The 11,829-nt window shown below is 43.2% G+C and overlaps 1 pseudogene; it reads left to right on the forward strand.

The window, feature by feature from the left end:
* LOC112104319 overlaps nt 1-1,356 on the forward strand; it is a 10,651-nt pseudogene extending 9,295 nt beyond the window's left edge.
* Nucleotides 1,357-11,829: the final 10,473 nt, after the last annotated feature.

An 11,829-nucleotide genomic window follows, 5' to 3' on the forward strand; every position in this document is an offset into this window, starting at 1 on the left:
TTAGGTCTCTGGAGTTTTACAAAGTGCAGTGTGCACTCTCCCCTGCACCCAGGGCCGGCTCTAGGTCTTTTGCTGCCCCAAGCAAAAAAACAAAACAACCTCCAAGAGCGCCACTGCCGAAGCAAAAGAAAAATAACAAAAACCCTCACTGGAATGCCGCCCATAGAATTGTGCCGCCCCAAGCATGTGCTTGGTTTGCTGGTGCCTAGAGCCAGTCCTGTCTGCACCAATTCTGCCCTACTGACTGGTGCAGATGTAGGTGAGTCATGGCCCTGCCCTCACTCACTTGCTCTCTACTTCTATTTGCAGCAATTACAGGCCTTGTCTCTACCAGGCAAATGCACTATGTTAACTAACATGTTTTAATTAACAGAATGTTAAACATAACTTGAATCATGAGCAGCAGCTAACGCAGTTGTTTTTGTCCACACTAAGGCAAAATTATGTTTAACATAGTGCTAGTTAAAATGAGTGTGTTAACACATTTTCCAACATGATAAGGGCTTTAGACTTGCATAATGGTTGGTCTCCCCACTGTGACTGTCAGAAAAGGGAGGAAAGGCTTCTCGTGCTCTCGTCCGTCACATACCAGATCAAGCCCAGCCATAGTCTTGCCTAACAGCTAATTAATTGTCACAACACCCTCTGAGATAAAATAGTTAATATTAGTTTTACAGATGAGGAAACTGAGGTAAAAAGTGTCTGACTTACGAAGACCACAGAGGAAGTCATGGTCTGAGATAGGATTAGAATTTAGGAGTACTCAAATAACCAAATATGCTTTCTTTATGAATTTATATTCTTTTCTAAGAATTTAGGCAAAAATTTGCAAAAACGACCTATAATTTGGGGTATCTCAGCTTTTAGGTTCCCAACCAGAAATGCCCAATCCTGATTTTTCAGAGGTACTGAGCAGCCACACTCCTCCTGAACTCAATGATCTATCATCAATGCGCTATAACTGTTACTCCCAATAAGTAATACCTTACACCACAAATATTCTTGTCAAGGCCAAGGGGATCACTTACAGAGTAAGGCCCCAATTTAAAACAGCATTTAAGCACATGCTTAAAGTTCAGCACATGATAAAGAGATATTCTGAATAGGGATGAACTTAAGCCTGTGCTTAAGTACTTTTCTGTCTCTGTGCCTGAGGTATTTCTCAACATGAGTAAAGGGTTCATGTGTTGGATTATTGTGATCTTGGAGGGAAAATAATGATTTATCATATAACCTATATGAATTGCACCGACATTTATGCCACTATTTTATCTTCACCGTTTCAAAGTTGTTTTGAAATTCTTATTTGATAACTAGGAAGCAGAAAAGAAAATGAAAGAAGTACAGGAAGACTAGTGTAAGAAAATATATAAAGAGGAAGAGAAAGAAAAGAAGAGGCTGAAAAAGAAACAGATTTCATCATCAAAATGAACTCTAATGGAACAAAAATAGTGACACCCTGGTTATAGTCACCAAGCTGTCTTAAGTATGGGAAGCAAACCATTCAACCTCTCAATAATGCACTCTTTTAACTAAATAGCAGTCGTACATTACAATTTTGAAATGAATGATCATACCTTCTGATGTACATAGAAAAATAGTTTTAATTTAGGTCTGCTCTGAAAATTCAATCTATACTACTCCCTAACTACTAAAAAAAATTGAATTGATTTCTTGTTGTTTTAAATAGGTCAGTTATGCATTTCCTTAATTTATAAAGCCACCAGGCACTTTTTAATATAGATAATATGCTTAGGAAAAGGGGAAATAGAAGAAACTGTTGATAAAAGCCTTTCAGCACAGTATTTTGTAAGCATGTTAGTTCTTGGCCCTAATTTTTGTTGAATAATCACACATTACAATGCTGACATGTTTAATTTATAATGAAGGCTGTTGTTGTTTCAGCATCAGTATCATTACTTTCCGTATTTCTATTTATGTACATGCTGGGTAGTGCAAGTGGTGGCTAAGCTTTTGACAGTTATATTTGTTGAAGGTCCTATTGAATAAATGTTTTTAGAGACTTCTCTGGTTTAAAATGTAATCTTATGATAAAAAAATAATTTTCAGTGTAGAAGACTGCACGGCTATATTCCCCCAGGCTAGCTTATGAGGAGTTAATTTATATTTTATATATTTTTGTACAATAGTTGTGGGGTGTGAGATGCATCAAATTAATGCAAAATATCTGGAGAAAGTATGTTTACAATCTTCAATGAAAGGTTAAATCTTACTTTGAAGTGTTTTGGGATGTTATAGACTATGTTTTATTGCTGTTGAATTTCAGGTTGTCAGGACTTCCATAAAACACATTTGTTTTGAAGAGATTTACTCCATTTATTTTTAAATGTCCTGTCCAACAACACACTTTGGCCAACCACTTTTTTTTATTTTTCAGGCTCTTGTTCATTTTCAAAAGTGAAGTGTTATGAGCAATCCATAATGTACTCTTATTGCCTTTGATATTTAGACTGCCTAGTGAAGAAATTAAACTTCTGAAATGCTCAGCCATAATCTGGGGTGCAACTGAACTGCAGAAAGCACAGGTCAGAGGTGTATGTGCAAAGGTATCTTAAAACTCACCTTTGCGCTTCCCTAATCCTGCTGTTGCTTTGTGCAAGTCTGGTCTCCATAAACCATATTAAAGCAACTTCAGGGCTGCACTAACTTTGACAGGCAGAAAATGGCCACAAGGACTGATATAGAGCAGGAGCATTCTGGACACATCCCCTTTCCCTCTGGTCACTTTCTCTTTTTCTTACTTAGCCAGCAGTAGTGACGAGAGTAGCATAAGTGCCCCTACGTCAACTGCATGACATTGGAGAATCAACTTTATGCTGCAGTAATCCTCCCTGAGTGAGTTAAACCATCTTTAGGGCTAGATACTGCTGTAGTGTGATGCAAAGAGGCTGCTCCATAGGGCAGGATCTTGTCCACAGGATCTAATTTTTAAAAGTGGTTACTCTCCATGAACAGTGTGTACTTAGCAATGTTATTTAATAAATGAGCAATGCTGTGACAGTTCTCAGGGTACCTAGGACTGTGAGTCGCCTAGTTAGACCCTTGCCTCCACTGTGAGGGAATCTTGCTTGTGCTTAACTGGTGTCAGCTCCCTGACACCCCCTCCCTATTAGTCACCCAAGCACTCTCTTCTGGGCAATGCCAGCCCTTCCTTTGCCTTGCAGATTAACCATAGTTGCACCCCACTCCCTGAATCCTTTTGAAGTGTTACCCCTGTGGTGTTCAGCCTCGTAGTCACTGAGCACTCACAGAAATACCAGGTCTGTTGTCCCCCAAGGAACAGTGTACACACCAGCTTGTATGATTCAACTTAAGATCAGCACCTCGCTTAATATCATAGCAGTAAGATATAGTTATCATGAAAACTAGAATCAGTTTATCAAGGATTCAAATGATAGTAAGAATATTGGAAACAAATGGTTATATATAAAACAAAATCATAACACACTTTCTAGAAACTAAACTTAAGTAACAGGTTAACCTCCTCTCTAAAGAAGTTTATCTCATCCCCAAAGTCTTCTGCAGCATTTCAGCCAAAGTTGGCTGAGATCCCCTTTTCACAAATGTAAATGCACTGTCCATTTACTTCCTAGGTGCAGGAAGATGGGATGTCTTCTTTCATTCATAGATATACCCCCGAAGCGTATTGTCTTTGCACACAGCCAGAATGACCACCCGTGATTTGTTTTTCCTGTGTGCTCTTTCCCTGTTGACTTCACATCTCTTTGTTATCTTCTGACTTCATATGTAAAGGGCATCCAGTGTGTTAGCTTACAGTGCTTAATTTACATTCTGACAGAGAGAGACATTTCTTACCTCCTATTTGGAGGAAAACCTGTTTTTCATCCTTGCCTGGATATAGACATTAAAACCACATTATCAGTATATAAACATAACTCCTCATATACTAATAACCAGTGTGACTCTAGCTTTTATTTAAGACCTCAAATGACATTCGTTGATGAACCAGATTGTACGTACCAGAATCAAGATATTCCTGTATCTCCCCCCACCCCCTCTTACCAGTCGGCATTAACAAGTTCTTGGGTCACAAATGCCTCAGCATGTTGTTGTGTTATGGAGCCCCCAAAGGGAAGTGTGGTATTACTGGCATGCAAAGACAATACGCAGAATCTTCAGGTGTGGGAGCTGACAGTGGGAGGAGACAGCTGGTTTTAGGTTAGACTGAAAGAGTGACCTGAGTTAAGATGGTCTGTATATATGTTAACTGTGTATCTAACAAAGACTATTGTTAAGTTATTAGCAATGAATTATTAGGACTAGTGGATTACTTGACTATAAAACAAGAAATTAAACATTTCAAAAAATTAAAAATCTTTAGAGTTTTCAGGTACCCAAGTCAGTGGAAGTTGAGGACATGGAGGCACTGAGGCCCAGATCCTAGAAGGAATTTGGCACTTAACATGCATTGAAATCAATGGGAGTTAGGCGCCTAACTACCTTTTGAGGATTAGGGCCTTAGTACCTTACACAATCAGGTCATTACTGAGCATTGCCAGTAATCTATAAACAGGAGAAAAACTTTTCTTCTTTCACATTGTTTTATAGTCTTACCAATTTAACTCCTCTGAAGGAGAGGGGAATTAGCAAAATGGTCAATCATATGTCTCCTTTCATAATCAGCTGGGTATATACTCTCATAACTAGATATCTGTCTAAAAGATATGTAATAGCTCCAACAGGCCTTTTCGTTTGGAATATCACCAGGTTCAATCATCACTGGGATTCGCAGTCTGTTACCATTAATTTTTTAAGTTCTCAGCCATTTTGACTTTGCAAATTATACCTAAGTGACAGCACAGGCTTTCAGCTATAGTAAGGCATATATCTATGCCATGCCAAGAGTCCTAGATGATTGTAATGTCAGCGGCAATTCAATCAATCACCACCCTTACTCTACAGCTAATTTGCATGCAACAATTTCATTGCTTATATGAGGGAGACTGCACAGATGGTGGATTACTTGGCCCAACTGCCACGGCTCTTCAAAACTGCCCACACAACAACACAATCAGCACACACAATAACCCCAAACACACTCAGGCCCTTTCTGCAGCGTCCACACCCCTCCTTCACCACCCACTCAAATCTTCCAGGTGTACCACTCTGAAGCCTAGAATAGATGTTGAGTCAGTGTGAAGTGACAGAAACAGCTACAAACATGGCTGAGAGCTCTTTTTGTTCAGAATATCACCAGGGTCAATTGTCATAGGGCCCTGTGACGACCAGATGAAATGTTGGATCCAAAGGTTCTGTGGTGAATGGAATGTGACAGATGATCAGAGAAGGTGGGAGTAGCAGTTATGTTGGGTAACAGATGATTGTGCCACCAGCCCAAGGGCAGCTCTGTGCACAGACTTTTGGAGACTTGTACAAACAGCAACATTGCTCTCTACAAGCCAGTGCATGGAAACAAGAGCCCCTATTTTCAGCTTTTTTACACACATGACTTCACAATTTCCACCCACACGACAGCACCGGCTTTCAGCTACTAGTTAATTATGTGAAACGATTTCTCATCAGCATCTGTGATTGTCTGTTTCCCCCTCTGAAAAATGGGACATTATTACTTACACAGCTTCGGAAAGTGCTTTGTGACCTGTGACGGGTTCCGTGCATCGAGCCAGGGAGCCCCCGTTGGCCCAGTGCAGGGTTGGTGCACCCAGTCACTCTGAAATAGTCTGTAGTCTCTGGATGGGTAAAACAGACAAATCATCTGAAGCCCTGGAGCCCCTTGGCTGGGCAAAACGAACAAACAGTCTTGTGGCCCTGCAGCCTCTGGGCTGAGGCAGGCAGTTACACTGGAGAATTAGCCCCCAGAGAGGGGCAAAGCAGTAAGCAGACTACAACCTCTGGGCAGGGCAAAACAAACAAACAGTCTATGGCCCTGCAGCCCCTGGGCAGGCAAAGCAGACAAACAGTCTACAGCCCAGCAGCCTCCAGGCTGGGGCAGGCAGTTGCACTGAGGAGTTAGCCCTCTGGGCAGGGCAAAATATCAGTCAGTCTATGACCCCTGGGTGGGGCAAAACCAACCAACCGCCTATAGGCCTTACTTCCCTCTCCGTTGGGACATAGAACAGGCAGTAACTTCCTCAGCGGGCAGCAGCTTGGCTTCCCTGGCAGTCTCCACCATCGGCGAGTCACCTGTAGAGTAGTTCAAGTCTTCAGGCTCTACCGCCAGAAGTGTTACAGGAGTCAGCAAGGTATATCTTTCCTCCTCCATCACCTGCCGCCGCCCCCCCCCCCCCCCCCCTGACCCGGGCTGCCTCCTTTTATGTGGCTTCTCCACCTGGAGCATGCGCAGCAGGGGAAGGGGAGGTGTGGTCACCTGGGCCCACAATGATTGGTCCACCCTTGGGGGGCCCAGTGTGGGGTTGGTCCACCCTGTCACGTGACCCTTAGATAAAAGATGCTTTTGGTGCAAAGTATTAACTAATATTGTTTTATTATTCTCCTCCCCATTCCTCAGAAGTAATCCTTCAGTAACTCAAGTATGGTAACATGTCCTTGCCCAGTAAGGACAGGGTTGGCTCTTGGCTTTGTGAGGCCCTATTCAAAAGAATACAGTGCCCTCCTCACTTATAAGCAAATTCCCTTACATTTCTCTCTATGTGCCCATAACATCCCTCCAGCTACTTCTTGCTTCTTCCCTCCAGTGGTTGCGGTCCTCCTGCCTTTTTGTGAGGCTCCGTGGCCTCTGGCTATCATTGTATGTGGACTGGAAAACCCAGAGATGGAGCCAAAATACAACTTGCTAAGCAGAGGAAGAACAGGAAATTAAATCTCTGCCATGGCCAGAAGTCACACAGGACTCCTGACAGATGACCAGAAATGGCTCTCTGGCTTCTGAGCAGGTTGTGTGTATGTGGCCCCAAATTAAACATCATGTTTGGGGTGGGGGTGGGGAGATACAGCTGCAGATATGGGACAAGAATACCAACTGCCACTGATTTAAATGGGGGTAGATTCTGCCACTCTTACAGTGAGCAGTTCCACTGATGTAGTCTACTCATAAAATAAGATACTACTCAATGTGATAAAAGAGTATAGCATCTGGCCCAATGAGAGAAGAATTGGGCCCAAGCTAATATTTTGGGGTGGGGTGGGGAAGGTATTGAAAAAAGGCTGCTGAAAAGTAATGATTATAGAATAATGATATATCACAGCTTTGTTTATATGAGACACCCACTGAAACTCCTAATTGTTTCATTCATCTATACTTAAGGTTTTAAATTTTGTATTTGTAGTATTAGAGTTGTTAATCTGTTTTTGCTCTGGAGCTGAGCACTAAAAGGACTCAGTTCATCCATACAGCTGGGTAAAGCATACCACACACCGGTATGCAGGAGTGAATCATCTTTCCAGTCAGCCTGTTGAATGCTAGATAGTTTTAATAGTCCTTTTGCCCACAACGAGCAGGACCAGTCATACCAAACATCTAGGTGTTGCCTTGGAAAAATAATGAGGTTCCTGAGGCTGGATCCGTGGCATAAACAAAGCTATCATAAAACAAAGGACAGTCATTAAAGTTAATACTTCCTGGGAGATCAGAAGATATCATACAATGTCATTAACACTATTAAAACTATTCTTTGGGGACTCGTGAATATATTGCTAAAATACATGGGGACATAGGGACCTGATTCTCATTTCCCCGCTATGTTGCTTTGGTGCTGCACAGAGTATCAAGTTGGTGTAAGTTGTGCTGATGCAAGTCGCTTCTTACACCTGTGCAGCACATCTACCCTAGGGGTCTGTACCAGTCCATGTTCGCATAGGTACATTGGTGCAAAAAAGGCAGGGTAGGCAGGCCTTGGGTTACTTTGACTTACCAACTTTTATTCTCAAGGCACTTGTTTTATGTGTTCTGTGAAAAGTTAGCATGTGCATACACTGGTGATTTGTATATCCTAAACTAACAACTCATGAACCAAAACACCAGAACGAGAGCCTCTCCCTCCCCGAAACAAGAGGAATGTTCAGATCTGGATCCAAATTTTGCAGATTAGACCTGTGTATACTGCCGTGTTCATGAAAAAATCCCACAGAGTAATTCTTTCATACTCTCAAACAATAGCACACCAACTCTTGTCTCCATGTCCTTCACGTGATGACACAGCAGTGTCCACTAATAGGTAAACTTATACTGTCCTACTGCAGTTGTTAATATAGAAAAAAGGAAACCTAGCTATCTATTGTACAAAGAGAATTAAAATTGAATGGGGAAAGTTGTAGAATCAACCTAATCATAGAATAAAGTCTTCATGTAGTTCATGGACATTCTGACTCTCTCGCTGAATTATCTACCATGTATCAAATTCCACATATAATACCTGCAGAGTCTGTAGTTTTTAGATCAGCAATTGATTCGTATTTTTATCCCTTTAGCATACTTCAAAGCTTTCTGAGAGGGTACAATACTATTTGGCCCTGATTCTCCATTGCTTTATACATTGTGTAGTCATATACCTGAGTGGTGGGGAGTCTAAAGTGGATGTAAAATGCTAGCAAACCAGAATGGTAGCATTTTACTCTCACATTGCCCAGGTATAAATGACTGACTACACAATGGACTAAATCCTCAGTTGTGCCAAAGGAAGGAAAGGCTCTTAAAGCCATCCTCCCTGATCTAGGGGAGCCATTTTGGCCCTTGTGTAACTTAGAGCAGCCTAAGGATTGCTCTAAGTTACAGTGGTAGCAAGTGATCCTATAGGGAGAGCTGTTCCAGCTGACAACTGGGCAGAACGCCATGTGCTTCAGCCCCATCTCGGCTATGCCCTGGCCTGCCTCTCCTGTGCTACACCCCTGTTTATAAGTAGTCCTTTGGAGGTACCCATGAACTCTGCCCAGCGAGTCCAACTGAGATAGACTCCTGTTCAGAGAGTTTTTGCCCTCTTCAAGGATCAAAGCACCTCAGGAAGTATTCGCAGTGACACCAGGCAGCCTTTTCAAAACGGAGTAGGGATTATTAGTCAACTGGTGTTGACCCACTGGATGACTGTTCTAGCCAATCTTCTGCTATACTGCCTAGTCTGTGTGACTTCCCCAGTGGCTAGTAGGGCCTCCGGGCTGAAAAAGTAGTGGTCAAATCCAGGTTCTCCTACTAGCCATTGGGGAAGTGGCACAGACAAGGCAGCGGAGCAGAAGACTGCCTAGGACAGTTGTTCAGTGGGACTTTGGTACCCTGGAAGGGGAGGACTATAGTGAATTGCCTGGAAGGCCAAGCCATGAAAAGAGAGCACCCTGAATCACACAGAGAGGGGCTTTTCATCTGGCAGCAGGGCACGTGAACCACTGACAGAAGAAGATGCCAGATTGGCAAAGAGCTAATCGCCAGAGCTGCCAAGAGGAGGCAAGAGTGAGTGTTTCCTGTGACAAGACTAAGGATTAAGACCAATATGTACATCAATGGAAAATCAGGCCTCCCAAGTCTTTCTTGTGCTGCTCCCAGCCAGCCACTAAACAGGCTCTATACTGCTAGCTCCAGCTGAGATGATTGCAGGTATACATTCTCACGGTACACTTTTCAGACACTAATTTTTGGATGTCATTCCACTTTGTTCTCAAGAGAGGATAAACAAGGTAACTGAAGAGATAACTTATGCTTTTAGGGACTTTGTTCAAGAGGAATGGAGTACAGAAAGGTTAAATACAAGGAAGCATATATCATTGGCTGATGGTGTTCAAAACTCTGTGAATAATTACTTATAATTACATTGTTTGTGTTCTACATTCTTCCCTCTCTCAATAATTTCTTCTTGCTGTTGCTGTGGCTGAGACAAATCAGTGAAGCAGACTTCCTTATACTAGTCACAAGGTATTGAAAATAAAATCTAATTGCCACATTTCCATTCATCTAAATGTGCATTTCAGACTCCCTGATCCCATCCTAGTGCAGGAAAATTAGTCTAAAATGACTACATGAACACGAGACTGAACCCCCCCCCATGTTATTGTACAAAAAAGAATGCTGAGTGACTCTGAGTTGCATCAAATCTGTACAGCAAAAATACTGTTGCTGCAGGGTAGGCAGTGGAACACAATAGTGATGTAGAAGTACTGAAGTGCCAAGGGAGAGTTGATAGTTATGGGTTAAGTAAACAGCAAATCCATTACTAAGTTTTCCAGGATGGTGCAGGAGTGGATGGTGCAAACCTAACAAGATATTTACATGGAGTTATAGTATGTTCCTCTGATGCAACAAGCAAATGCCCTTTAACATAAAATGAGTGGAATGAGGAAACCTGAAGGCAATTAGGAATGACATTTGGAACTTGGCAGCTGTGGAATGATAGTAGGGAATGCTATTTGGGATTGGCAGTTGGGAAAGGCAGTTGGAACTAGGCAGTTGCAATAAAACTGTTGGGATTAGTAGTTAAGAAATGATAGGATGAGGATTTGGAGTATGACAGCTGGGATGAGCATGGCAGTGACGTGAAGAAAGAAAAAGGGAGAAAGCAATAGAAGAAAGAGCAGAGGAAGGAAAAAATGGACTGTGAAAACCCTCTGGCAGATAAGCACAGGTTTTGGTAATTCTCTCTCACTGCATTGAGTGTATGAAAAATTTTAATTGGCGTCTGAGCCATCTTTGGTTAAAATCTAAAAATAAGAACTATTTCTATTCCCTCTCCCCACTGAATGAACTCTGCAACAATGTCCCAACACTCTGGTGGTGCAAAAGTGCAGGAAAACTGTTTAAATAACCGTTGTTGGGACAGTGATCAATGGTAGCAAAAGTACCTTGTGCCCTAGCAATCCCTGCTGCTGGGGATTGTTGTTATCAGCAGATGAAGGACAGAGCAGCCCTTGTATGCCCCCAGGATTTGAGGGAGGGCATGCACGGAGGTACCTCATTTCCTGCAGGTGAGGGACAGAGAAAGAGGTAGGAGGCTGAACTCAAAGACTATGTTTGTTGATGATGAGAGTGTGGGTGGGATTTTTCACACCAGCACTTTGCATTGGAGCCTCCTGTGATTTTCTCTTGGTTCTGTTAAGTTTACAGCCTGCCTTATGAAGGAGCTCCAACTTACTAGACCATCATAATGGTCCCTTATGGCCTTAAATAAATAGAGATATCCTATCTCCTAGAACTGGAAGGGACCTTGAAAGGTCATCAAGTCCAGCCCCCTGCCTTCACTAGGCAGGACCAAGTACTAATTTTGCCCCAGATCCTTAAGTGGCCCCCTCAAGAATTGAACTCCCAACCCTAGGTTTAGCAGGCCAATGCTCAAACCACTGAGCTATCCCTTCCCCCTAAAGTCTTTGAAGCCCTTACATAAGCCAGCACCATACTGGGAGCTCTCCAGGACATTGGAAACAGGGGCTGATATAACCAAGACAGAAGGAGGGTTACGGTAGGACCATGGGACCAATGGAGATTTCACTGCAGTGAATTTTACAAGTACAAGGGAAGGAAGGCTGGCTGATGATTTAGTTGGGGATTGGTCCTGCTTCGAGCAGGGGTTTGGACTAGATGACCTCCTGAGGTCCCTTCCAGCCCTGATATTCTATGATTCTGTGATCCAAGCCAAATACTCCAGCTCCCGGTTTAGAGGCAGCTCCCCAAGTGCTGAGGGCTGGAGGCTCCAGGTCGGGGGTAGGAGCAAGATCCGGCGCCGGGTTTTGCTGCAGCCGCGCAGTGCTGAGGGCTGGATGGAGGCGCCGAGTCAGGGGGGCATGGTCCGGCGCCGGGTTTTGCTGCAGCCGCACAGTGCCGAGGGCTGGATGGAGGCGCCGAGTCAGGGGGCGGGATCCGGCGCCGGGTTTTGCTGCGGGCGGGGCCTGGCT

This window comes from Terrapene carolina, unplaced genomic scaffold (genome assembly GCF_002925995.2).
Source record: "Terrapene carolina triunguis isolate 2854851 unplaced genomic scaffold, T_m_triunguis-2.0 Scaffold103, whole genome shotgun sequence".
Classification (NCBI taxonomy): domain Eukaryota; kingdom Metazoa; phylum Chordata; order Testudines; family Emydidae; genus Terrapene; species Terrapene triunguis.